The sequence below is a fragment of the Miniopterus schreibersii genome, assembly GCF_964146895.1.
Source record: "Miniopterus schreibersii genome assembly, chromosome: 1".
Lineage (NCBI taxonomy): Eukaryota > Metazoa > Chordata > Mammalia > Chiroptera > Miniopteridae > Miniopterus > Miniopterus schreibersii.
This window is the reverse complement of record NC_138101.1, coordinates 158587737-158615072: the sequence shown is the minus strand read 5'-3', so window position 1 is coordinate 158615072 and position 27336 is coordinate 158587737.

Here is a 27336-nt window from a genome sequence, read left to right as displayed (position 1 = left end):
GCAACCATTGTGGGAACAACGAAATCCTCCATCACAGGCTATTTAATCAAGCGAGAAGCCCCTACATTTCTTCGCAAAGATTCACGAGTTCCGAAGCTAAATGTGCTATTGGTAATATATTCTGGCTGTCGGCACACAGCCTTCCTTGTTTCACTCTCAATGGCATGGTGTTTGCATTGACATTTAGATGATGGGTCAGCTTGGATTTCTCCTGCTCACAGCTGGAACTTTAGTGGCATCTCCCATTAGTTATCACTGTGCTTTATTCCCCTAAAAACTGAGCCGTTTACAAACCAAGAAGAGGAAAAATTATATATTTGGATACAGACTGTAGAAGAAAAATAAAGTAACAGCACAGTAGGAAAGGTGCCTAGGGTTACTTTCTGTGGTTAACTGAAGATCAAGTAAAACAAGGTCCTGAAATGATGTGTTTCCCGCACCCTTATCCACCAGCCCTATTGCCAGACTTGTTTTTGGAAAGTTAGATGAAAATAGTCTCCAAAGACCGACTCCAGAATCAACCACAGCCACTAATACAGTAAGATTTGAGGCAGGCAGAAAGACTTCTTTTTACAAATATCTACTTTCATGATCCATCAAGGTGCCTGGAACTCTCCATTGTTTATCTATCATTTATCAATATCTATCTATCAATCATCTATCTATATCTATCTATCTATCTATCTATCTATCTATCTATCTATCTATCTATCTATCTATCTATCTATCATCTATCTATCTATCTATCATCTATCTATATCATTTATCATCTATCTATCATTTAATTATCATCTATCATGTATCATCTGTCCCTCTGAAGTCCTGTTAAGTTACAAACGGGCTTTCTGCACGGAGCACCTATCCTAAGGTGCTGGTAGTCACAAACATTTTGGTTTCACTTAGTTCCCAGCTTCAGGAATCTGTATCAGGGCACTGAGGGGCCCCTGGAGCTAAGAACCAGGGGGAGTAGGCCAGAGGCAATGTTTTCAGAACCACGGAGGCCCCAAGCACTGACCACATAACGACCCATTGCCTCCAGTACACAATGCAAAATAAAGACAGTTTTGTACTATAAAATTAGTGTAAGAAACTCAAACTCAGTTTTGATTTTTCCTAGGATAGCAAAATATTTCCATAGCATCTTATGTCCCTGTCCTTGTTCTGTGACTGTTCTAAGCTTGTGCCTGGCCAGTTCTGGGAGCCCGAATAACCCAGGAGGAGTCAAGGCATGGGGCGGAAGCGTGTCAGGTGCAGGGGAATGGAAGGAGGGGAGGAGGGCAGGAGTCAAGCCTTTCTCCAGGAAATGTGCCTACTTGGCAATTTTGCTAAGTCTTGCCTGTGCAGCTTTTCTTTCGGAGATGAAAAGAAGCCATCTTCCTTCCCCTCTTTAATCCTTCAAATCATTTTCTATTATTTCCCTGCTATGGAACATCCCAACTCAGCTCCGAGGCTGACCTGGCAGAGTGCTTGTCACTCCATTGATGCATTGCAAGGTTTCGTGGGGCTGATTTGGTTAGGGGGTGGCAACTCCTTGCTCCCTCTCTGAGGTGGAGAGAAAAGGTCCGGGAAGATGTGAACCAGAACGAGCACTGTCCACTTTACCCTCCTGCCATGGGGATGGCGGGAGCTGGCCCACTTTCCTCACAGCGCTGGGCTTTGCTTGTTTTAAACACCAATAGATGACCCGTTTTCTAGAATTAGGATGGGATAGTGAGAATACTTATAGAAACTGTATCTGTGAGAGATGGTTACGCATACTAGCTCATTTGCAACTCACAGCAGTTCGAGGTAAGTCTAGCTATCAGTGGCATCACCACCATTTCATGAATTTGGAATCTGGGATTCAGAGAGGCTAGGCAAATTGCCTAAGGTTATACAACTAGGAAATTGCAGAATGGACTTGAACTCAAGTCTTCTAACATTTTTCTACCATACTCCACCTATGGGTCCCCCTCATATGTCCTAAATGGGAGAAACAAAGGAGCTTCAAAGGCAGAACTGGTCATCTTCATGGGGACTATCAGACATAAGCACAGATCACCTGCTGCCACGGTAGGGCAAGACACTTCAACTCAGCAAAGAGTGGCAAGGAATAAAGAAGCAGAAGCCACATGCAGTAGATTGAGTCAGGAGTTAGAGGGAAATGTGTTTTGACTTCTTTTTTTAAAAAAAGTTGGCTATATAGCTTGTTATAAGAAGTATAGGGTTTTGTGTTTATTTTTGTTTCAAGAAAAGGGAGGCCTAAGCATATTTTAGGCTGAGGGAAGGGAGCCAGAAGGGGCAGAAGAAAGAGAAAGAATGTATAGCAGACCTGTCTCTTCCAAAAACATCCTTCACACTAGTCACTGAAACTTCCCTAATTTGAAGAGTTTGACTTCTTAAAAAATAAAGCTATTTCTTCTGTATACATAAGAATGAGACCAGGATGGTGAGTGAAAATACTGAAAGATTCTCTGGTTAAAAGGGGATAGGTTGAAAGCTCTTGAGTTGTATAGACTGGAGCAGTAAAGTTGATGGGTCATAATCTTCTCCACGTGCAAGGAATGGAAGTAGGCATAGGGGTCTGAGAAGCCTGGAGAAGATTTGGGTCAGCCACTATAGTACAGCAGGAAGCTGACAATAAATTTATGGAGTCAGAGGCCAGTGGGGATAATATGAATCGGCTATTTCTTGGATCACATTATCTCTGTTTTCATGACTTTCTCCACACATGGGAAATGAAGGGGCAAGCAGTAGAGGTTACTCATGTTAGAAGTTGTCAAGGAAGAAAGTACACATCACCAGTAATGGGATAGGGTGGGGAACAAAGAAGTCTATGAAAGGAAGCAGATGACCATTGGCTTTTCGCCAGAAGAGAAGGACAGTGGATCCAGAAGAGGACAGGGTGGAAGAAGAGGGAGGGCTCGAGAGACTGGGGGTCTTGATGCGGAAGATTAACTAATGTAGCTACAGTGCTCACTGGACCCTAAGTGGACCCAGTACTTGATCATTTCTGTCTCTTTCCTCAACGGAACTCAGTGCCCAAGCCAAATGTCACCTGTTCTAGGTAGCTGTCTATGATTTCTCCCAGTGAGATCTCTTTATATCTCCTCCCATTCTCCCTCTTGTGCAGTATTCATATCTCTGTGTGTGACCTTGCACATTGCATCTTTTAGATATTATTTGCCCCATGATATAGTAACTCAGAGACTATCCAGGCTGATAGAAATTGTCTAATTTGTTGTTATAATTTCTTAAAGCACCTGGAATATAGCAGGTGCTCAATAAAATCCTGTGCGTGAATGACTGAGTATTGTCTATGGTCAGAAGAGGAGAAAGAAGCAGTATCAGGCACAGCCAGGTCAAGTTTTACGGAGGAGGTGCCCTGAAATACTATGTAGTTTTTGGTGTCGTAGGAATTATCACACACTTTATTCCACCTTGGTCACAAGTATTCCATAAAAGCTACCTGTCTTGAGTGTTTGTGTTTACCGTGCTGCAGACATTGGACAAGCACTTACGATGCATTTTTCTTATTCTCATAATAACATAGGTAAGTATTATGACTACCCCTCTTATTTAGGTTAAGACCTCATCTATAAAACAATCTTTAGAGTGCTCAAATAATTTGCCAGAGGTCACACAGCTGAAAATGGCTGAGCTGGGACTCACATTCCCGTTGATTAGGGCTAATGCGTAACCTCTTTAATGACTACACTACATGGTTTCCATACTAAACTTAATTTTTAGATTTTTCTTTCCAGGTGTAAAATAATTCACAAAAAGTCCACATTTAAGTCTCATCAGTCATTTCAACCTAAAACTTGTGTTCAAATTCCAGCCCCTGACTTTATTCTTGGTTTGTGGTTCTGTGCTCCTCTGTGGGATGTGGAGGCACCTGTCATTCTTGCCACACCCTTGGCTTTTTCTTTTACCACCCTAAGAAAGAAGGCTGATGCTTTCATTAAAGTCTTATAGAATTTCATATTCTTCATGAAAAGCTGTTGATATCACCTTCAAAACTCATCCACGTTCTTTTTGGTCACAGTGAAGTTACACGTTGGGTTATTGAGCTGGTGTAGGAATAGTTTTGCCCCCTTCCTTGGCGGGGATAAATCCACACATGATAGATTATATGCCTTCAGAAATAATTACCTTACGGAACACTATTCTCTCCAATGTATAAGTTCGTTGGTAGGAGGGGAAAGTTCTACCTTCGCAAGGTTATTTTATTTCTTACTGTATTGTGGGGTGAAAACCATTGCCCATTTTGTGACGGCAGTCTAGACTTGACTAGATTGTAGAACAGAGAGCTCTCGAACAAACGGATAGGAGCTGAATGACCATTGTCTTCCATTTAGTAATTACTCAGTAATTTCTAAGTTACTAAGAAAAAAGAATTTCCAAGTACAAAATGGCATATGTTTTCATAAGTTTCACAATGTATTTGGTGTCTCTGTCTTTGAGACGGCCTCTCCATGGCCAGGCATTAAACCCAGTGCTTTCTCCAAGCTAAACAGGAAGTGCTCTCAGAGAACTGTCAAGTGTAATGGAAATACTGCCTTTCTGTCTTCCATGAAAGACATAGACCACTAGGGGCTTCCCGTAGGCCCCTCTTGTTCAAACACTGTGGAATCTCTTTTAGGTTTATAATATCCTTTCAATCTTCATTTAATGGAAATTTTGCTTAAAAGCAAGTGTACCTTTAGTACACTTGTACCATTAACCAAGAAAGCAATTTGGTAATTTTAACCTGGCAATCTGATTTCCTAGAATTATTTACTAGCATTAACAACCTCTCATCAAATGAATATTAGGTGATTAGGGGGAAAATGAGTGAAATAGTCTAAGATCCTTGGAGCTAGCTCAAAACATGGAGATGCATGTATCATCATTTGTAGAACTAAAACTATCTAACCACCTTGCTGACTCTAGTGACCAGAGTTTCAAGGAGGAACCCCTTTAAGTATATACATCCCTTCCTCCTTCCCTCACTTAAACTACCTGATGTCAAAATTGTGTTAGATGACTTAGATTGGCTGGGCAAGCAGGGTAAGATGCTTTTGTACTCTAACAAATTTACAATGTAGTCCTGGGGATATGATATAAACATAGCTAATGATATGTGTGTTATGAATCTAGCCAAGATATAAGCAATAAATATGATCTAGACCAAGGGTTAGTAAATTATAATCTGTGGCCCACTGCTCATTTTTATAAATACATTTTTATTGGTACAGAACTACTTCATTCTTTTACTTACTGTCTACAGCTGCTTTTGTGCTATACCACAGAGTCGAGTAGTTGCGACAGAAACTATGTGGCCCACAAAATGTAAAATATTTGCTATCTCGCCTGTACAGAAAAAGCTGAACTCTGGTCTGGACTTCACTGACAAAGGCTTTATAATTAGGCAGCCTAAAAGTAAAGATAAAAGTACAGTTGCCAGAGATTTTAGCTCAGTTTTACATTAGGGTATCAAGAAGATGAGGTTCCATTTCTACCTCTCCCACCTGCTAGATGGAAGACTGGGCAAAGTTGGCTTAGATTACTTTAACTTTGAAATCACAATGAAATTTTTAATGTCTTAAGTCTGTATTTTGAGGGAACTCAAAGTGAGCATTTGCTATACCCAAAGGAGAGTTAATATTAATGACCATGACCACCAAGAAGTTTTACGTTGTAGACAGACTATGTGATGAGGGGATGAGGCATAGGAAGAAGTTAGGGTTTTTACGAGACTGTGGTTGTATGTGGGGATTTTAGTTTAAAAACAACTTCTGAGCAAACTGTGAAAAAGTATTTTTCACATAGAAAAATATTTTATACACATTCTAACAATTCAATAATAGTGTTGATGATTAAACAATATCAACAGAGAAGCCAGATTGAGGTAGAGAAAGTTATCATTGTTCTGATAAAAATCTAAATTACATCTACTATCCCTTTGAAGAAGGAAATCCCCTCTAATTTTACATTTCCCTCTTCCTTTGATTTGAAAATTCTCTTAAAAACGTTTCTAACAGCTGTAGTGTATGACCCTTGGAACATGTCATTTATCTGGGAAATAACATTCATTTTAATATCATTTCACCAAGGAAGCAAGACTTAAACCCACATTTTCTGATCCACTTAGTTGATAATATTCTTGTAAAAAATTTTCTGGCTGGTGAAAGGAAGATAATTTAATTTAAAGAGATTAGATATATTGCTTGAAATGCGAGTCCCCCAGAATTTGACAGCAGAACAAGACCAGCGAACAGAAAACTCACTTTGCTTCCTAGCTAATACGTGCATCAGGGAATTTATAAGTTGGGCCGTCAGTCTTTGCTCCATGGAGTAATGTCAATGTCGTTGATTCTTAAAATCTGACATTCATTAAAAGCACTCACAGTATGGTTATGTAGCAGGATTTTTGACAAATCAGCCAAGTGTCATCATCCTGTAAAGGATTATAGAGGGATGCTTTTCAACTTTGAGCTCTTTCTTTAGACTGAATGGATCTTGTCTTCATAGAGCACATGAAAGGTTGGGTTTCATCGCTATACTAATGGGCTGATTTCGTGTTTCCCCATCAAAAGCAGGAGGAACTTAGGAGACAGAGGAGCTAACATTTATTATTTATTTACTATAGGCAGGTACTGTGTAGGTTCATTCTATCTATCATCTATCTATCTATCTATCTATCTATCTATCTATCTATCTATCTATCTATCATCTATCATCTATCCATCTATCTATCTATCTATCTATCTATCTATCTATCTATCTATCTATCTATCTATCTATCATCTATCTATCATCTATCTATCATCTATCTATATATCCATTTATATACCTGTAAACACATAAAAATGTTATATACTTATGCATGTCTGTGTGTATCACAATGTCCTGTGAGTTAGCTGTTATAATTTATCCCTATTTAACAGATAAATAAACTAAGGTTGAAAAGGGCCTAGCCATTCACCCAAGTAATAGAGCTTCAGTAAAGAGGAAGTTTGTAAACTCTTGGTAGAAAATTTATCAGTGACCAAAAAGGGCAATATACTAATGCTGGTTAGCTCTTCAAACCTCATGTTCTCCTCAAAAGCCTTGTGCAGAAACACCGTAGCAGTGTTTAATATTTTGAAAACAAGCACACACCTGCCCCTGCCCCCGGTTGTGTTGTTAGACTGGAAAGAAGCCCGCCTGTGGCTCTCTGTACCCTCCCCTCTCATTACAGCCCATCCTTGGAACACAATCATTTTCTGTGTTACCAAAGGTGTCATTACAGGGTGCCTGCAATCTCGTTAGTGCGGCGTCAGCATATTCAGTCTGAAACTCCCTCCCACCCCCAGCTTCCTTCCCTGGAGGCTAGAACTAGGCCATAAGAATTCCTTCAGGGCTACTATATTGGGTAGGGACATATTTATGTGTCTGAGGGAGCTGTTTTCGTGAATTATTATCTATGGCTTTAGGTTAAATCTGAATAAATTCTTCTCTCAATTCCAGGAAAACAACAGATCCACAATTTGTGATAGAAATATAAAGTGAATTTGCATGAAGGCTTTGAGGAGATCAAAAAGGCCCTGGAATGAAAAACTTGATATAAAACTGTTTTATTTAAATTGGAAGCTGTAAAATGAATATTGTTGAGGCAGAATTGTATGTTCTAGTTAGCATTTTATGCTGGAACTTAATCTTCTAGCAAATAGTTTAATGGGAAGTTTGAAGTCTGCACATAATATTTCAGGCTCCTGAACATTCCACAGTTATGTCCACGCTTTCCCTGCAGCATCACCTTTGAGTAAACTATGCCTTATTCCAACTTCAAATATTTTTAAAGTGAAAAATAAAGAGAGCTATCTTCAGAGTATGCCTTAAAGGCGGAGAATGTATAGGTTTTTAACCATAAGAATAACAGCTACAGTTTATTGTTAGTTAATATAGAAACTACTATTTATTAAGCACGGGCCGAGAGCATGGGCTGTGAAATCAGAATGCTTGAGCAATTCAGACCTCACAAGTTTCACAACTTAAGGGCCAAGCAACCTTGGGCATGTTACTCAACTTTGTGTGCCTGTTTCCCCCTCTCTAAAATCAGGACAGTAGCACCTACCTGCTGGGTTGTTAGGGGGATTGAATGAGTGAATCCACGTGGAGAAAGACAAACTTGTCCTCACGCTCTTGGGTTCAATCCACGGTTGCCTGTAAATGAAACAGAAGACAGGTTAACAGGAGAAGGGCACACAATGTTTACTAATGTTCACATGCACGGAGTTCGCGGAAAGAAGTGGTTAGACTTGGGGCTTATATGCCATTTTAACAGTGGAGGGGATTAGGGCTTCAGGGGATGACACATCACAGGAAGGTGACTAGGAAATACATGGGGGGAATATGGGGTAACTAATGGAAGAGAGGGGTTATTTTAGTAAGGTCTGTTTATGCGGACTTACTTCTGTGTTGACGCTCCGTCTCTGGTGATCAGTCTCCCTCCTCTTCCTGGTACAAGGAGGGGATGCAGAGAAACCTTCACAAAGGGAAATTTATGCCCAGATTTTAGGCATAGATAAGGGGAAGGGAGAGGACTCTTTCTGCATCTTCCGATTCTCAATTGCCTTCAGCTCAAAATAATCCTTATGCCAAAGTAGTATAATTCGGGGTGGCATATCTTGATCTCCTCCCTCACATGTAAAGTATTTTTCAAAATGTCAAGCACAATATGCATTATAATTCTTACTACGTTAATAGTTAAAACTATCTGGCACTGTTAAAAACATCACCTCTAATCCTCACAAGAACTGTGAAAGCTAGATTAACTTCCATTTTACAGATGAGAAAGGCAAAGCTCAGAGTTGACTTTCTCAAAGCCCAGAAGATCATCAATTGCAGAGTTAGATAGCAAGCCAGCTGTGAGAGCTGGCATTCTCTATAGGTGCAGGAGGGGCAGAAACAGGACACTGTCAGTGGGTCATAGGGTTGTTCCGGGCAGGGCTTGGTGGGTTGTCTGAAGTAGTAGTTCACTGCTTCTTTAGCTGAGAGGACCTTTAATATCCCTGTGTAACAGTCCAGGATTAGGAGAGCCACTCTAAGCCCTGGAAAAACATCAGCTTGATACAAGGAAGCAATAAAATCTGCACCAGTACCTTAGTTACAAATAGTTATCAATCGTACGCCAGGAGCTCCTGGGAGATGGGTATGCTAAGACTTCTCCCAGTGCTTCAGGCCTCAGGGAAAGCCCCCTTTAGCAACAGCACTCCAGGTGCAAGTTCAGAATTCATGGTGCTCCCTGTCCCAGTGTCCCCTCCCCTCATGCAATACAGCTCCTGAGGGGATGCAGAAGAAGGGACACCCAGGACAGAGGTGGGCTTCCCTGGGGAGAGCTTCCAGGAGGGCAGACCTTCTTTAGGGGCCTTGGAAGGGCGAGATGTGCATGGATGGCATGGAAGCCATTCTCTGGGCTCCTCAACCACAAAAACTAGGTCTTAGTCACCTAGCGTGTCCTCCACACCGGGGAAATAGGGTAAGTCTTAATACACACCACCTGTCACACAAGCCCCAGTGCCCTCGGACATCGGCACTGCTCCCCCCTCCACCCCCATTACAGTGTGGTGGCAGCTCCTGCCTTGGAGGCCTGGCCAGGTGTGGGGAAGGGGCTCTGGGCCAAAGGCAGTGCCCGGGTAGGACCACCGGAGGCCAGAAGGGGAGTGACCTGCGCATGTCAGGCCCCACATCTAGACTCTTCGAAGAGGGGGAAGGACTGGGACCCTGAGGAGGGCTGCTGGAGTGGAATCCCAGCACCCCCAACTCAACTTTTGCCGAGGCCCGAGCTGCAGCAACCTGAACGTACCCTTCCACCGCACACCCTCCGGGCCAGCTGCGCCTCCCAGCAGAGGGGGAGCTGGGTCCTTCACCCGGTCCCCTCCAGCCAGAGACAGGCTGCCCTTTGAACACCGAGGGGAACACCTGTGGGCTGGGCCTGGTCCAGGTGGAGTGTGGGGTTTCCCAAGAAGGCAGAAAAGGAGCAGTTGGGGCCCCCAGGGTGCATCCCGTGACTTTGGGCCTGTTGAGGGAGTAAGGCTCGTCCCGAGGTTGGGCCAGCAAAGCATGGACCGGATGCACTGAGAGGATGGGGAGGGAGCTCAGTAAGTGGTGGAATCAGACTCCAAGGGGGTATAGATGTGACTAGCGTTCCCTTAGGAAGCCAGATACCGCAGGCCCTTGGGAGTGCTCTGGGCCCCGCTGGGAGTCCTGGGATGAGAAGCACCTGAGTCAACCTAATGAATTAAATTCAACCAAGCGCCAAAGATGGAATCTAATAAATTGTGGGCAGAATTCTGCAAGGAGGTGCAGGAGTTGAGGTGGTGTTAGAGATTGAAGATAGAGTATGTTGTGTGTGTGTGTGCTATTAAAGGGTGGGGTTGTGGGGTGGCACGCTAGGTTCACTAAGTAAATGGACCCGACCAGCAGTCACTCCACATTGTGGAGGGGGTAACAGAAAGCACCTGGGGAGCTCACAGGTTACCTGGGGGGTCAGCAAAGGTCCTTAACAAAGCAAATTGGAGTAGTTCAGAAGAGACAGTGTTCCCTGGGACTGAGGGAGGTAGGGAAGGTCTCTGAAGGAGGGAGAGCTTGGTGCAGATGACTAGGGAATTGCTACATGACCAGGAAAAGGTCATCTTAAAAGAGTATCTGAAAAATTCCCAGCCTCCATGTGTGTTCCTGAGGCAGGCACTGACCAGAACAGAAAGAGTTACTCATAGTAGCTGACATTTACTGAGCGTGTATAGATCAGGCACTATGCCAACTGCTTTGCATGGATTATCTGACTTGGGTGATGCTAGAAATACTATTTATTGAGTGCCTACGATATATGTTGAGCATTGTTTTAGGCACCAGGGAGTCAGTAGTGAACAAAAAATGCAAGTCCCTGCCCTCATGGAGCTTTTGTAGTTACTCTTGCTAACAGCCCTATAACATGGGTAATAGCATGGTTCTCTTCTTACAAAGGAAACAGCTGAGGTACAGAGCAGAGAGATTAAGTAGTCTGTCCAAGATGATATGGGTAAACGCCGAGTCTCCACTATATAGAGGAGACTGGGGTAGGTGCTGAGGATAGGAGATGAATAAACTTTATTTTAGGCTCTGAATGAGCTTACGGTGCGTGGAGAAGCTGACCATGCAGGCAGTAATTACAGGTTAATGTGGCGTACTCAAGCTGTTGAGGAAATAAGGAGCAATGAACTTGGTGAGTGGGGTAGACCTTCAAGAGAGACAGAGGATGACTAGGGACTTACTGGGTAGAAAAGTGGGTTGGAAGGCAAGAGGACATTTGGACAGGGAAAACAGTATGCTCCAAGTGTATAGACCAGAAGGTGTAGGGAGGGTAACCTTTGTTGATTATGTACTTTTTACTAGTGCTAATCATTTTTAAAATGAAATACATAGAAAAGATATTGATTTTATACATGTATATAGGGGTATATATACATATATGTATATACAGGATGGGGTAAAAGTAGTTTTACAGTTGTTTGTATTGAAAATAATACAATAATAAATAATAATGTAGGAATAAACTTTTGTGTACTCACAACTGCAATATATTATATATATGTATTACATACAATGCATATGTATAATACATATACAATATATGTATTATATATAGTATATATGAATATATACACATGTGTATATACAGGGGTGGGCAAAAGTAGGTTTACAGTCGTGAGTATGCAAAACAGTTTATTCTTGTATTATTATTTATTCTTGTATTATATATTTTTCCATATGAGAGACTATAAACCTACTTTTGCCCACCCCTGTGTGTGTGCACGTGTGTGTGTATGTGTGTATAATTTCAAAAGTTTCAACTAGTGATAAATTCTCAGAGGAGCAAAGCAATCCAGAGTGCTGGAACTGGGATAGAATGTGACTGGGTTGGTTACATTTCTGCTTTCACTAAGATGTCAGAATGGGCCTCTGGAAAAGAGACTTTGATCTAATTCCTGAATGTTGACAAGCATTAGTGATATGAAGACTTAGGGAAAAGTGCTTCAGGCAAAGCAAACAGCAAGTACAAAGGCCCTGAGGTGGGTTCCGTAGAGAGTTTCAGAAGACCAAATACTTCAACTGAAAGACCTTAGCTCCAGGCAGGTTCACCTTTCCACACTGTGCTTAACTTACATGTACAGTACAAACAGAAAGGTGTTCCAGTGAAAAACTGGCCAAGTGTTAACATTAGTACTCAGTCAAAGCCAAATATCCCTATTATTGAATGAACTTCTAGGGGATAAGAATGAATCTGATATATAACTTAAAAATAAATCATTATGACTTTTTTTACAATTTTATTGAGGTATAATTGACATATTACATTCTATTCATACAACATAATGATTTGATATATGTATATATTGCAAATTTTAAAAAATTTATTGATTGATTTTAGAGAGAGAGGAAGGGAGAGAGAAACACTGATTTGTTGTTCCACTGATTTATGCATTCATTGGTTGATTCCTATATGTGCCCTGACTGAGGACTGAACCTACAATTTTAGCATATCGGGACAACACTCTAACCAACTGAACTACCTGGCCAAGACTATATTGCAAAATTATTACAATAAGTTTAACATCAATCACCTCATATAGTTACACACTTTTTCTTATGACAAGAACATTTAAGATCTACTCCCCTAGCAAATTTAAAAAATGCAATACAGTATTATTATTATTATTATTTGTTAATCCTCACCTGAGGATATTTTTTCCATTGATTTTTAGAGAGACTGGAAGGGAGGGAGGGAGGGAGGAGAGAGAGAGAGAGAGAAACACTAATGTAAGAGAGACACATAGTTTGGTTGCCTCCTACAAGCACCCCCACTGAGGCTGGGATCGAACCTGCAACCCAGGTACATGCCCTTGACCGGGAATCAAACCCGAGACCCTTCAGTGCTTGTGCCAGCGCTCTTACCACTGAGCCACACTGGCCAGGACGCAAGACGGTATTATTAACTATAGTCACTGTGCTGTACTTACATTCCCAGAACTTACTTATGTTAGAATTGGAAGTTTGACCTTTTGACTACTGTCACCCATTTCTCCCACCCCATACCTGCCACCTCTGTCAACCACCAGTCTGGTCTCTTTCTATGAGTTTGTTTTTTGTTTAGATTCCACAAATAAGTGAGATCACATAGCATTTGACTTATTTCACTTAGCATAATACCCTCCAGGTTTATCCATGTTGTGGCAAATGTCAGGATTTCCTTTTTTTTATGGCTGAATAATATTCTATTGTTCATGTATTACCACATTTCTTTTTCCATTTACTTGTTGATGGACAATTAGGTTTTTTTCTGTGTCTTGGCTATCATAAATAATTCTGCAGTGAACATCGGGGGTGCAGATACCTTTTCAAGATTGTGATTTTGTTTTCATTAACAATACACCCAGAAGTGGAATTGCTAAATCTTGTGGTAGATTTATTTTTAATTATTTTGAGGACCCTCCATACTGTTTTCCACAGTGGCTGCACCAATTTACATTCCCACCAACAGTGCATGAAGGTTCCCTTTCACCACATCCTCGCGAGCACTTGTTATTCTTGTTTTGGTAATAGCCATTGTGACAGGTGTGAGGTGATATCTCTTGGTGGTTTTGGTTTGCATTTCTCTGATAATTAGTGATGTTTAGCACCTTTTCATGTACCTTGGCCATTTCGATGTCTTTTTTTGGAAAATGTCTGTTAGTTTCTCTGCTCATTTTTTAATTGAATTGCTCTTTTTGCTTGAGTTGTGTGATTCTTTATATATTTTGGATATTAATCCCTTATGAGATGTATGATTTGCAAATATTTTCACCCATTCTGTAGATTGCCTTTTCATTGTGTTGATGGTTTTCTTTGCTGTGGAATGACAATTTTATTATTAAAATTTTAGTAGTCAAATTTTAAAAGATTATTATTATGTTGCAGGAACTTCCATCACTACACAGAAACTAACTTTCAACTGACATGTTTAATAACAGCACTAGACTTATGTGCACGACAGAATATAATTCAGAATAAAAGGTTTTCAGTAGCACGTGTTTTGCAAGCGTTGTCGGTGGAAATCAGGCTCTTCCATGGGATCGCCAGGAAAGCATTCCAAGGACCCATGCACCATAGACTGTGCTGTGGCAAGGTTTATTCGGGAAGGCTGCCTTTGGGTTTCCAGTGTTTCATCTCCCTCCATCCCACCATGGAAAAAATCCAATCTTGTTTTCATCAAGGCTAAAACAAAGGCCAGTGTCCAGAGTTTCTGTTTCATATTAAAGTTTAGTCCTTTGGAGCCCAGGTGGGCCCTAGTAGCTGCTAGACCCACATGGTCCTGTGTTCAGGGTGAGAGAGAAGGAAAACCAGCAGGGTAAGTGCTGGTGACTGAGAGGGGTGTGTGGGGGGTGGGGAGAGAGATTGTTTCCCTGGGGTTTCATTATCTTGGGCTTGGGAAGAACCAGGAACTTTCACAAAATAACCAATCAACTTCCCAAGCTTTGGCAGGCTTCTGATGGGTCCAACCCCTAGCCAATGATCCCTTTCCCACGCTAGACTGACAGGCCTCTATGGTCAAGCACCTCCCCCTGCACCAGTTTTACTTCTATTGCTCCTGGGCTTACCTCCCCCTGCTCCCTCCAACAGTCTGGTACCTGAGGGGAGGCAGTACCCTGGGGAGATTTCCTGTCTGTTCCAAGAGGATTAAGTCTCCTTGGTGGCAGTCCCCTGGAGTATGTGAATGAGTCTGTAGCTCCCTGGCAAAGAAAACAGGTTCAGTGTCCAATCCCCTTTGCTCTCGTTTCTTTATTAATAACTAGCTAACTACGGTAACAGAAGGAACTTTGTTTTTAGGACACATAGATTGGTCAACCTAACCCCTTTTTCCTTTTAAATAATGAAAATGCTATGTACTTAGTAGTGTATGAAGTAGCATCATTTAAAAAAGCCTTTTGTTTAAAAGTTTAGCTTCCGTGGATGGGGGAAACTGTAAGGACTGTTTCCTAAATTAGTCTTGTCAAGTCAGTTGTTTTGTTGAAGTTTGGTGAGAATAAAACGATTGGCTTCCTTATTGGTGTCTAATAATCTCCTTTTCCTTCATATTCTTTTTATTTTTCATTTTGTTGGGACCAAAAATAATTTATTGTGAATGTTACTGTATAAGATTCTGGAGATTTCTTTTCTCATGAAATTTTGATATGGTGAGTCTGACATTCTGCTTTTAACTTGTCCTCACTAAATGTGAAGAATTCCCAAATAAGATGTTTTCTTAACTCTTGGCCTAAATGGAATTGAATGACAATAATTTTAATACACTCTCTAAATGTTTTTTAATGTAATCATTGCTAATGCACCAAACAATTCTACAAGGATTAGAAATATGATACAGTTGACTCTCTATTATTCCACCTTGTATTGTTATTCAAATGCCTATATTTAAATAACTCCTTGGCTCAAAAAGGATGGAAGTTAACTAGCTAACATATTCTCTTAGCATTTATATTGTCAACTTCCTTTTCTATTTATTTAACTATTTGCAAGCTAAAATTGTTTTGGGTACCAAAAAACTTTATACACCATTAATCATTGTAGCATATTACTCTAGCAAATATATATATATGCATCATGTACTAGCTGACTAATAATATTCAATTTGTAAACCACATAAGGAAATTTTTCTTGTTACAGCTAGAATTCTTTCCTATATTTGAAAATAACAAAGAAAAAAAGAGAAAATAACAATGTCAAATGATATTATTACAATGTAATGCTTAGATATTGATAATGGTTATGCTCATATGATCATTGTTCATGCATAAGTTCAGGAAAGCCAGGAATGATTGTGATGTAGGCATCTGATTATTTGGGCTTTCAAAGGCTAAAGCTGAAATCAGGTTTATGGCCAGTTCCAAGGCTGAGGCTGGTTTTCAGTGTCCTCTAACTTAGTGTAGATCCTGTTCTTGTTTTTATTTTGTTTTGTTTTATTTTTTTGTTCAAGGACAACATATCATGGAAATACTCAAATCATAAGTGTTCAGTTAGATTAATTTTCAAGAAGTGAATGTACCCAAGTAACCAGCCCCCAGATCAAGAGACAAACCAGTAGTAGCATCTCAGAAGCCTTCTTTGGGCCCCTTCCAGAAACCACCAGCACCAGGGGAAGTGATCATGCTGACCTTTAACACCATAGATAATCTTCCTGACCTTGAACTTCATGTAAATGGAATCATCTGTATGTTTGTGCTCTTCTGTGTCTACTTTCCTTGGCTCAGTGTTACTTTGGTGAGATTTATTTATTTTGGTGCATGTAGCTGTAGATTGCTCTTTGTCATTGCTGTATAGTTTTCCCTTGTGGGATATATCATGATTTATTTATACATTTTGCTATCAATAGGCACAGAGAAACTTAACTTTTGTCAAAGATTTATTTTAAAAAGGAAAAAAGAATGGAGTACAAACACAGTTTTTGTCCCTGTTATAGAATTATCATTGAGATTCTTGTCCATTTCATCATTCAATAGCCTCTAAGTTATGCTCCCATTTTAGATACTCCTTTCAGAGTTTAGTGCCAGTGAAAAGCTTGTCTCCTTGAGGAATTAGTATATTTCCTCCTTTCCTTTAACGTGTGCTTATTAAACTTTACCTTGTTCCAGAAAGGACCAAAGACAGTTTAATGAAATAAAGAAAACTTTGCAGATTAGAGATAGATAAAAAACAGTGAGGCAAAGTGAAAATCTAGTAGCCTCATCCTTGAACTCAGCATGGAGGCTTATTCAAGCATCGGTACAATGAGGTCCCACACACTTTCTTACTTGGGGCCCAGATTTAGCTCTGAGCTTCAAATCAGCTGAATCTAAAAGGAAAATCATTCTTACCAACCTGTGTTCAAAATATAAGAGCATGCTGGTTCCTTAGAAGAAGGGGACCTCTTCCTGGTGTTGGAGACACATTTCTCTCAAGGCCTCTCTGGCAGGAGACTGTCTCAATAACTGTAGGTACATACAGTAATGACTGTAATGGGGCTATTTTCACTGCCTTTCCTCACAGCATGATGGCATTACACAAGGTGGGGTATGAGGGGCAACTCAATAAAACAACTCAGAGAAGGCCCTGGGCGGGTGTTGGGAAGAAACCGTTCAATACCGTCATGGAAGTCATTCACTTCCCAGCTGGCCTGACTTAAAACTCCATGGTAAATATTGTGTATCTGGAAGAAGATAGATGAGAAATATTCTGAATCCCCCCCCCCCCACATAAATATTGCTTTCCTTAATAAACTTGATAGGTACAGGGTAGTAAAAAGCTTGAGATCCTTAGCAAACATGAAGAGTGTAGTTCCTGTATATTTCCAGTTAAGTAGGGTGCACTCACTGTAACAGACAATCAAAAAGGGGGCTAGTTAATAATACCCTGTTAAGAGAACTAAGAATCTCAGCCCTGGCCATTGTGGGTCAGTTGGTTGGGCTTCATCCCTTTGCACTGAAGGGTTTCTAGTTTGATTCCCGGTCAGGAGGCAGTTGATTGATGTTTCGCTCTCACATTGATGTTTCTCTCTCTCTCTCTCTTTCTCTTTCTCTCTCCCTTTCCCTTCCTCTCTCTCTAAAAATCAATTGTTTAAAAAAAATCTTTAAAGAAGAGAGAGAACTGAGGATCCAAAACAGAAGATTGCCCACCTCTTCTTTGGCTAAGCCAAGATTCAATATAGAAAATAATTTTGAATCTACTGTCTCTAATGCCTGTATAAAGGCTTCTCAGAGTGGCCAAGTCCTACTCCATCTAACGTGGCCATAACACCTGTAGCCTGGACAATTTTAAATGCCCAATGTAGCCATATAACATTAGACTCCTCTTTGATAGTGTCCTAGTGTGACAGTTATATAACATGCCATGTTTTCTTCTTGTCCTAGCTGGCAGGAATCTCAGAGACAATTTTTAAAGCTTAATTTTTAGCTTTAATTACAAAGCTTAATTTTTAAAGCCTCATCATAGCAGCTTTGCTTATCTTTACATTTAAAATATGTGCTGCTGCTGCTTCCCTTGACTCGGGTTTCCTCTTCTCTGTTCCTATTTTATATCCTGACTGTAGATAAACCTTATTTTGAAAAAGGTCTCAGAGCCTTTCGGGAAAAAGACATGGTCTAAACAAATTTCAGGAGAACAAAGTATAAAGGGTGAGGAAAGTGATCGAGAATTGGCAAGTGTCTAATGCTTGTCTCCAGTTCTTCTGCCCTGGGAATAAAGACCTGTCTGTACAAAGGCTTCTTGACAGCTGAAGGAACAAAATGCTCTCCGGAAAGAAAAGAGCCAGAGTCACTCCATCTCCCCTCCACCCCTGCTTTAAAGCGAAACAATGCCTCCCAGAGGAGCTGGCAGCTGGCCCCTGGCAGGTGGCAGAAACAGCACTGCTGCTTGCACAAAAGGAGAAAACCCAAACTTTCAGCTTTGGGGAGCAGTGTGATTACTCTGCCCACCATCTCTTGAAAAGAGAAGGGACGGCCACATCAACCAACCAAGTAGAGCTTCTGGAAATCACAGGCTGCTTCCCCCCTCAGCAGTTTCCACTTTTGCCCCTGTTGCCCCAGGGCTGGCAGATACACAGCTCCTGACCTTGTCCCCTTGGCTCCTTGTTCAAAGTGTGTTTCCTCACCTTTTGTTGATGTGCTTGCAGTGACTGCCAACACGCCAAGAGGGCACAGGCAGAATGGTCAGGAAAGGGAAGAAAATGGAAGGTCCGGGGCTATAAAAAGGGGGCCTGGGGATGTGCAGCCTCCACTTTGAGGGCCTGGGGAGGAATAGAGGTTAAACTAGCCTTGGCTCGGTCGTGTGGTTTCGGGGTCTTGATGCTTATTTTGATTCTTCGGTTGGAGGTAAATACACAGAACAGTTTTTATGGATGAGAACATTTTTCATCTTCTTCTCATTCCCCTTACCTGAAGATGGCAAAATCAGTGAAGGCAGGAAGGTCACAGTTATTTCACCTCAGCCAGTACTTATTAATCACCTCTTATGCGGTCAGGATATATGGTACTTACTGATTACCTACTATATGGTCACTACTGTAGTGTATTTGCTGATTTCCTACTATATGAAAAAGTGCAACAAGCATGGTCTTTGCAGCCAGACAGACCTAGCTGTGCCATTTACTAGCTTGGAAGCCTTAGACAACTTAGTTGACCCCCTTAGTCTTGATGAACATGTTAAAAATGGGGATACTAATGCATACCTCATAGAGTTTCTCTAATAATTAAATGGAGCTAATTCATGCAGGGTACCTAGTAGAACAAATAGTTGGAGTTTGGTAAATGAATGCTATTATCATCAGGATAATGTCCGTGAGAGATGCAATAATTTTAGGAAGAACTGCATTTGGTATTGGAAAGTTTGTGGGCTGATGATACTAAATGTATGATAATACTCTTCAGTTTTCAAAATATGTAATTGTCTTTTCTGGAACCACAATGATGATCAGGGTCACTGGAGAAGTGACTGAATCATTGGAATTAAAGCACAGGATATCAAGAGGCTGTTCACCCTTGTTAGCTGCCAGGGCGGATCCACACTGGGAATCCTTAGGAGAGACAAAGGACAATTGCTTGCAGGACTGATTGTGGCCAAGTGGAAAAGTAGGAGACAGGGCTAATAAGTTCTAGTCCCGGAACTTTGAGTGCTGAGTTCTGTGACTTTGAGCAAATCATAAAAGATAATTAAACAATTATTCACCTATTCAGTGCCAAACACATAAGGACTTTATATGCCTATCTATCTATCTCATTGAATCTTGTGGATAAGACTATCTACCCCTCACAGAGCACCGAGAAAGGTCAAATGAGATGGCAGATGCCAGAGCCCTTAGTATTATTATTGTCATCATTAAAATGGAAGGTCACTGGCTACTGGAAAATGGACTGCACTTTCCCCTTTATGGAACCGTCACTTATCCCTTATTGCTTGAATAACTTGTACTCTGTTCTCCACAACTGCCAACAAGCCCTGAACCTGATGTGATTCAATACTATTAACACCAGTGATGTTAAGGCACTGAAATGGGTGGCAGCCTTCGCCCCCTCTGATGGGATGTACGTTCTTGTGGGGGCCGCTACAGAATGCTGAACACGGTTATGCAGTGAGAGAAAGACAGCAGTTCTAATGGGTTTTGAAGAAAAGAATACCGGCCTGTGGGGGGAGGTGGGGAGGGGGGAGAGGATCAGGCATCAGAGTCTTCTTGAGGAAGTGATAGATATTTGGGGATAAACCTTCAAAAATGAGCATGATGTCTTAAATTATTTTTTTGTACTCAATCATTAAATCAATATTAAATTTAATTGAATCATTAAAAATACATAAAAACAAGAGTAAAAAATTCACCATATGACAACCAATCAAGGAAATCATTGTTATATTTTGAGGTATTTTCTTACAGTAGTTTCCCAGGTACTCAAATATATAAGTACATATACACTTAAAGGTACATATATATATATATGAATATACATGTACACATGTACTATATATAGTTATATAATTTTATGTCCACTGGAAATTTTAAGTGCTTTCCCAGTTTGTAAAGACTTCTCATAAATACAATTTTAATAACCGCATAATAATGTCCCAAAGAACAAATACGCCAAAAATATACCTAACAATTTCCATGTTTTAAAATACTCTGGTTTATCATTTTTAGCTATTATAAATGATCCAGTGATGTGTTTAGCAGAAGCAATAAAGCTAAATGCCAATTATCTGGTCTGGGACATTGACAAATAGCTTGTAGGTATCAAAAGATTGTCTATGACAAGCTTTTTCTCCACTTCAATCCTTTCTGCCTACTAAACTTCACAAATCATTTCACTCTCATTTTCAGAATCTTCACAATAACGAATTTTAGTTGCTCACAATATAAAATCCCAACTTCGTCTCCTGCCCTTGCAGGCTCTCCAGACCAGGTCCCTATTTCCTGATGTTGCCTTCCCTTCAGAGATGCCTCCTGACCCTTCACCATCTTACTCCCTGTTGTCTATGCTGAGATCTTTGACCTTATTTAGACTCACCATCCCTTGACCCCTCCCTTTTCTCCAAATCTGTCAGTCCCCTCTTGATCTCACTTCCTTTCCTCTCTAAGTTAGATCTCACCAGACTCGCTTTTGTGTGGTGCTAAAGCTGAGGTGTCAGGGCTCCTCTCTTTCACAGGCCCTTTCCAAGGCGCCATACCCAATTTTGCATTTGTAATTTTGTATTCTTTTTCTTAAAGAGGGACCTCTGATTGTGTAAGCTTCGGGCCTCACAAAACCTGGATCTGCTCCCGAACCCCATGGTGGGCATCTTGTCACTGAAGCTTCCCCCATCCTCCAAGAGACGTTTATTTTCTTCCCTTTACTCCTACGTTTTTCATGTTCTCTACTCTGGAATTTAACATATTGCGTTATAATTGTGTGATCATGAGTTTCTTGACTATGTCTTAGTTATATTTATGTCAGTAATAAAGTATGTTTGCTGTATGCCTTGCTTATTCTTGGCATCTTGCATCAAGCTCCCACTTTCCAATACTCCTATTGATACTACTACTAATGGCTACTGACATTTTTAGAAAGCATATTAGGTGTGGCAGATGGCATTTCCCTGAAACAGCTACAGTGATATTTCTGGTGTCACATGTTCTTTTATGTTTTTAATTTAAAATAGTTTTTTAAAGTTAAGTATAGTTGGTATACGATATTGTATTAGTTATATTTGTTTCGGGTATACAATATAGTGATGTGATATTTTTGTTCCTTGCAATATGATCACCCCACTCATTCTAGTAATAATCTGTCACTGTGCAAAACTATCACAATATTATTGACTATACTTCTCTTTACCTTTTTCACCCATCCTCCCCCTCCTCCTCCTCTCTGGCAGCCATCTCTTTGGTTTCTGTTTCTATGAGTCTGTTTTTATTTTCTTCTGTTTGTTTTATTTTTCTAGATTCAACATATAAGGGAAACCAAATGGTATACTTGTCTTTCTTTGTCTGACTTATTTCACTTAGCATAATACCCTCAGGGCCCATCTGTGTTGTTGCAAATGGCAGGATTTTATTGTTTTTTATTGCTGCATGATATTCCATTATATATGTTTAATATTCCATTATATATCTATCTATGTATCTATATCTATATCTATATCTATATCTATATCTATATCTATATCTATATCTACACCACATCCTCTGTCCTTCTTTATCCATCCATCCATTGATGAACACCTAGGTTTCTTCCAGATCTTGGCTACTGTAAATAATGCTGCAATGCACATAGGAGTGCATATATCTTTTCGAATTAGTGTTTTTGTTTTCTTCCGATAAGTACCTGGAAGTAGAATCACTGGGTCATGTGGTAGATCTATTTTTAGTTTTTTGAGGAATTGCCATACTGTCTTCTATAGTGGCTGCACCAATTTGCAGTCTCACCAATAGTGCACAAGAGTTTCCTTTTCTCCAGTCCTCACCCACACATTATTTGTTGACTTTTTGATAATAGCCATTCTGATTGGTGTGAGGTGATATCTCATTGGGTTCTGATTTGTGTTTCCCTGATGATTAGTGACATTGAGCATCTTTTCATATGTCTGTTGGCCATCAGTATGTCTTCTTTGGAGAAATGTCTTTTCAGATTTTCTGCCCATTTTTATCAGATTGTTCATTTTTTTGTTATTGAGTGTGTGAGATCCTTTTATATTTTGTATATCTCACATTTTCTTTTAGATCATTTACTCGCCATCCAGGGCTGATGCCAATCTCCCCTCCCTGTAAACCTGCATGGGCTGAACCAACAGAATGTGGGGGAAGTGATGCCATGAGACTTCTGAGGCCAGGTGATAAAAAAGGGTGTATTTCTCACTCTTTGAATGTTTATCTTTAGAACCCAGTTACCAGCTATAAAGAAGCATGAGATATGTGGAGAAGCAACATGTAGACACTCCAGTCAATAGCTCCAGCTAAGATCTCAGCTAGCCTGGACCACTAGACATGTGAGTGAGAGAGCCTTTGGATGCTTCCAGCCCCCAGGCTCAAGCTGCCCTGGCTGATGGTGAGTGAAGAGAGACAGCTGTCCCTGCCAAGCACTGCCCAAATTCCAGCTAGTGAGAAAAATAAATGCTATTCTTAAAAATTAAATTTATTGGAGTGACTTTGGTTAATGAATTTATATAGGTTTCGAGTGTACAATTCTATGATATATCTGTATATTGCATTGTGTGCTTACCACCCAAAGTCTAATCTTTTCCCATCACCATATATTTGACCTCCTTTACCCTTTATTACCCCCCACCCCCCTTCCCTCTGGTAACCACCATACTGTTTGCTTCTACAATGCAAAAGAAACTGCTAACAAAACAAAAAGGCAACCAACCGAATGGGAAAAGATATTTGCAAACAACAGCTATGACAAGGGGTTAATATCCAAAATATATAAAGAACTCATACAACTCAACACCCAAAAAACCAAACAATCCAGTTAAAAATGGGGAGAGGACCTGAACAGACACTTCTCCCAAGAAGACATAAATGGCCAACAAGTATATGAAAAGATGCTCAACTTTATTATCTCTTAGGGAATTAAATGTTGTTTTAAGCCACTAAGTTCTGGGGTCACTTGTTCCTCAGCAATAACCAAGAGGATGTTGGAACCCTTACCTGCATTACTTTGCTGAAGAAACTGAGACCCAAGAAATTTAAGTGACTTGCCCAAGCTCACCTTCTCTCCACCTAGCCAATTCTGCCATTTTACCAGGTCTTTACAAGGTCTCCTCTACTAGACCTTTTGGCTTGCCGCCCTTCTTTACATTCTAGGAGCCAACTGTGTTCTTGACACCCCACAGCAGCCTCTTGATGTAGATGTATCACATTCCTTGTTTTACAGTTAAGGAAATAGGTACACAAAGAGATTGGAAATTTGTTTAATGAAACAGTAAGTGGCAGAGGTGTGTCTTCTCCAAATCTCATTCTTTTTTAAAAAAATTGAATTTATTGGGGTGACGTTGGTTAATAAAATTATATAGGTTTTAGTTGTACACTTCTATAATACATCATCTGTATATTGTATTGTGTTTACCACCCCAAGTCAAGTCTTCCATCACCATTTATCTCCCCTTTACCCTCTTTTACCCTCCCACCCCATTTCCCTCTGGTAATCACCATATTGTTTCTGTCTATTAGTTGTTTGTTTGTTTATTTATTTATTTATTTATTTTCTTACTTAATTCCTTCTCCTTTTTCACCCAGCCCCCAATCCCCCTCCCCCTCCGGCAGCTATCAGTCTTTAAGTTTAAATAATTCCATAACTACCTTTCCGAAGTCTTCGTTTGGACCACTTATTTTAATGCAATATTGTCTTGTCTTACATCTTAATCATTTTTTGTATATGTATTCCCATTTTCCACAGAGGATTGTATATCCCTAGATGGTCTTTAGGTATAGCAGGGCTACGTCATACATTTCTTTGGGATTCTTAGCACTCTGCACAGCGTTGGGCACATAGGGGTCACTTATAGTTGGAATACATGTAAAAAGTCAATCAGCATCCACAAGGGGTATTTTTAGAACTGCATTAATAAAAACACATAGAAACACAAAAGTTAAACCTTGCAGTGCGATCAGTAGGGCTTTAGGCAAATCTTAGTGATTTCCTTTTTCTGCCTAAAAATATCTTTCCTTTTAAAAAATGTTCAAGTCTATCACAAGTATAAATATTTGGTTATGCATTTTTAAAGCAGCTTATTTTTTTTAAAAAAGAAATATGGTTTTCTCATCAACTTAGGGATTTTGTACAGGGTAAGAATCTTTTCCATTTTGTTTTGTTTTTAGCAGATGAGATATGTGAATGTAAGTCTCATATTGATCTCACTTATTGCTGTCGGCTCCAGCTTCAAATTGAAACTTGATCAATATGGATTTGAGTCCATCTGGAACATTAACTAAGACCTTGTTAGACTGATAGTTTTTCCCTTTGTATTATTTGATTTGGAGGGGCAGGGAACAGGAAAGATGGATGAGAGATGGGTATGTATTTCACTCCTTTGCTGGGAGTGAGTGTCTTGATTTTCTTTCCTGTGGTTTCCTCTTCACAGCAGTCCTAGATGAGTGGTGACTAATTGAGTGGCATTGTTATAACTATTCCAATCACTTACAATCCCCTTGTACAAATGTAGGTTGTATTTTTAAAAGACCCTTCTCAAGAATTAACATAATTAAAATGTCCATACTATCAAAAGTAATCTATAGATTCAATGCAGTTCCTATCAAGATACCAATGGTGTGTTTCACAGAACTAGAACTAATATCCCCCAAATTTATAGGGAACCACAAAACACCCCAAATAACCACAGTAATCTTGAGAAAGAAGAACAAACTTGGAGGAATCATGCTCCCCGAATATCAAACTATGCTACATAGCCATTGTGTTGTGGAATTTTGCACCCGAAACATGTATAATTTTGTTAACTAGTTTCACTCCCAATAAATTCAATTAAAAAAAATATGCTAAAAATAAAAACCATTCTCAAAGCTATTGAGAAATTTTGAGAGAAGGAATGGCACTTTAAGGGCCCATCCAGGAAATAAAAAATATATATTTAAGTCACCACTGACACTTATTTACTGAGCACCTACTATGAGCCAGGCACATGGACAGTGTGGCTAATCTCAAAGAGCTTGCAGCCTTGCCTACCGTTTCAAGGCAATATTCTCTCTGAAAGATCTGGGGCTGGAAAGAGCTGTCAAAATGTAATCCCATCTGACGTGACTGTTCTCATAGCAACACTACCTTATAGTTTTGCTGAATATGAGTCTTATAGCATTTTGGATTAATAACTAGTTTCTCAATATAAACTGCTTAATGTGGGAGATGCTTAATGTCTGCATGTCCCTTAAGCTTAATACTAATTTTGAGGCATAATTTAGGCAACTGGCATTTTAAAAAGGGGGGAGATAAAAATATCACAGTAGAGAGATGGGAAAGCTGAGACTTCTCATTTTATAGACGAGGTAATGGAGGCCCATGGCAGGGAATCATTTAACTCCATCAGGGTCAATGGATCATGTAAACACATTCACTTCACCAACCAAATTTATAAATGAGGTTGATTCCCTTGGCAGGTACAGCGGTACTGTGAATAAGTAAAATACAGCTGCTGCCTTCAAGGAGCTTAAGTTAGAAATTATAACAGTATAGAAAGAAGAAAACAACAGCTGTTATTCTACTGTCTTTTGAGTTGAAGACAATTTTAATTTTATTAACTATAGATAAACCTTTTGGGTCCATGATGGTTTAAGCTTTTGCTTCAACCTTGACAATAAGATCACTGTTGCTGTTTCCTTTTGGTTTGCTTTGCCAGGCAAATTTTGCATGGCCCTTTACTTCTAACTTAATTTTCATGCACAGTTGAATTTGTGATTTTGACCCTAATCTGCAGTTCTTTGTCTTCTAATGAGGAAGTTTGCCCCATTCACATTTATTTTCATTAGTTGTGCTTGGACTTCTGTTCCCCTGCTTTTGATAATTTTAATAATTATCACTTGACAAATAGACTTTTTTTCTTATTCTAAGTGATTTAGATGATATAAAGTCTGTTTTCTTTCTATTAGTGGTTATGTTTACATTATTCTAGAATATATTTGAACCGATTTTTTGGTCTCAAATTAACAGTGTCAAAGAATGAAATGTAAAAAATACAGGATTATATTAATACTAACTTGGGAGGTTGGAAATGAATATCTGGTTGTTCTAAAGTAACACTGAAATTTTATTTGTACCAGTGGTTTCCAAGCCCGGGTGATTTTCCCCCTGGGGATTTCTAGTGATGTTTGGAGATGTTTTAGGTTGCCACGCTGAGGGCAGGGCTGTGCTTAGAACAGGGATGCTGCTAAACACCCTACAATGAACACGGCAGCTCCCACGATAGTGAATGACCCTCCCAAAATGCCAGCAGTGCTGAGGCTGAGAAGCCCTGGTTACACTTCTGCTTCATTACACGCTACTTTCGCCACCACCAATATTTTTTTTTCTAATTTCAAAATTGAAAAGAAATTGCAGGTATATGTTCCCTCTCTCCTTGTTTTCTCTTGATTTATCTTTCTTAATTTGTTCTACCTAAAAGTCAACACACCCCTCTGATGAAATGCCTCTTTTCTAATACTTGTTTTCTTCTGTCCCATCCCTCTCAGGCATGCTGTGCTGGAGTTGAGGCATTACTCAAGGGTGGCACATGTAAGGGACACTATTCCTTTCACAGATCTGGACTAATTCAAATCCAAACACAGATGATGCCAGGAGATTGCTGGCCTCTCTCCTGAGCTCCGTGCCTCCC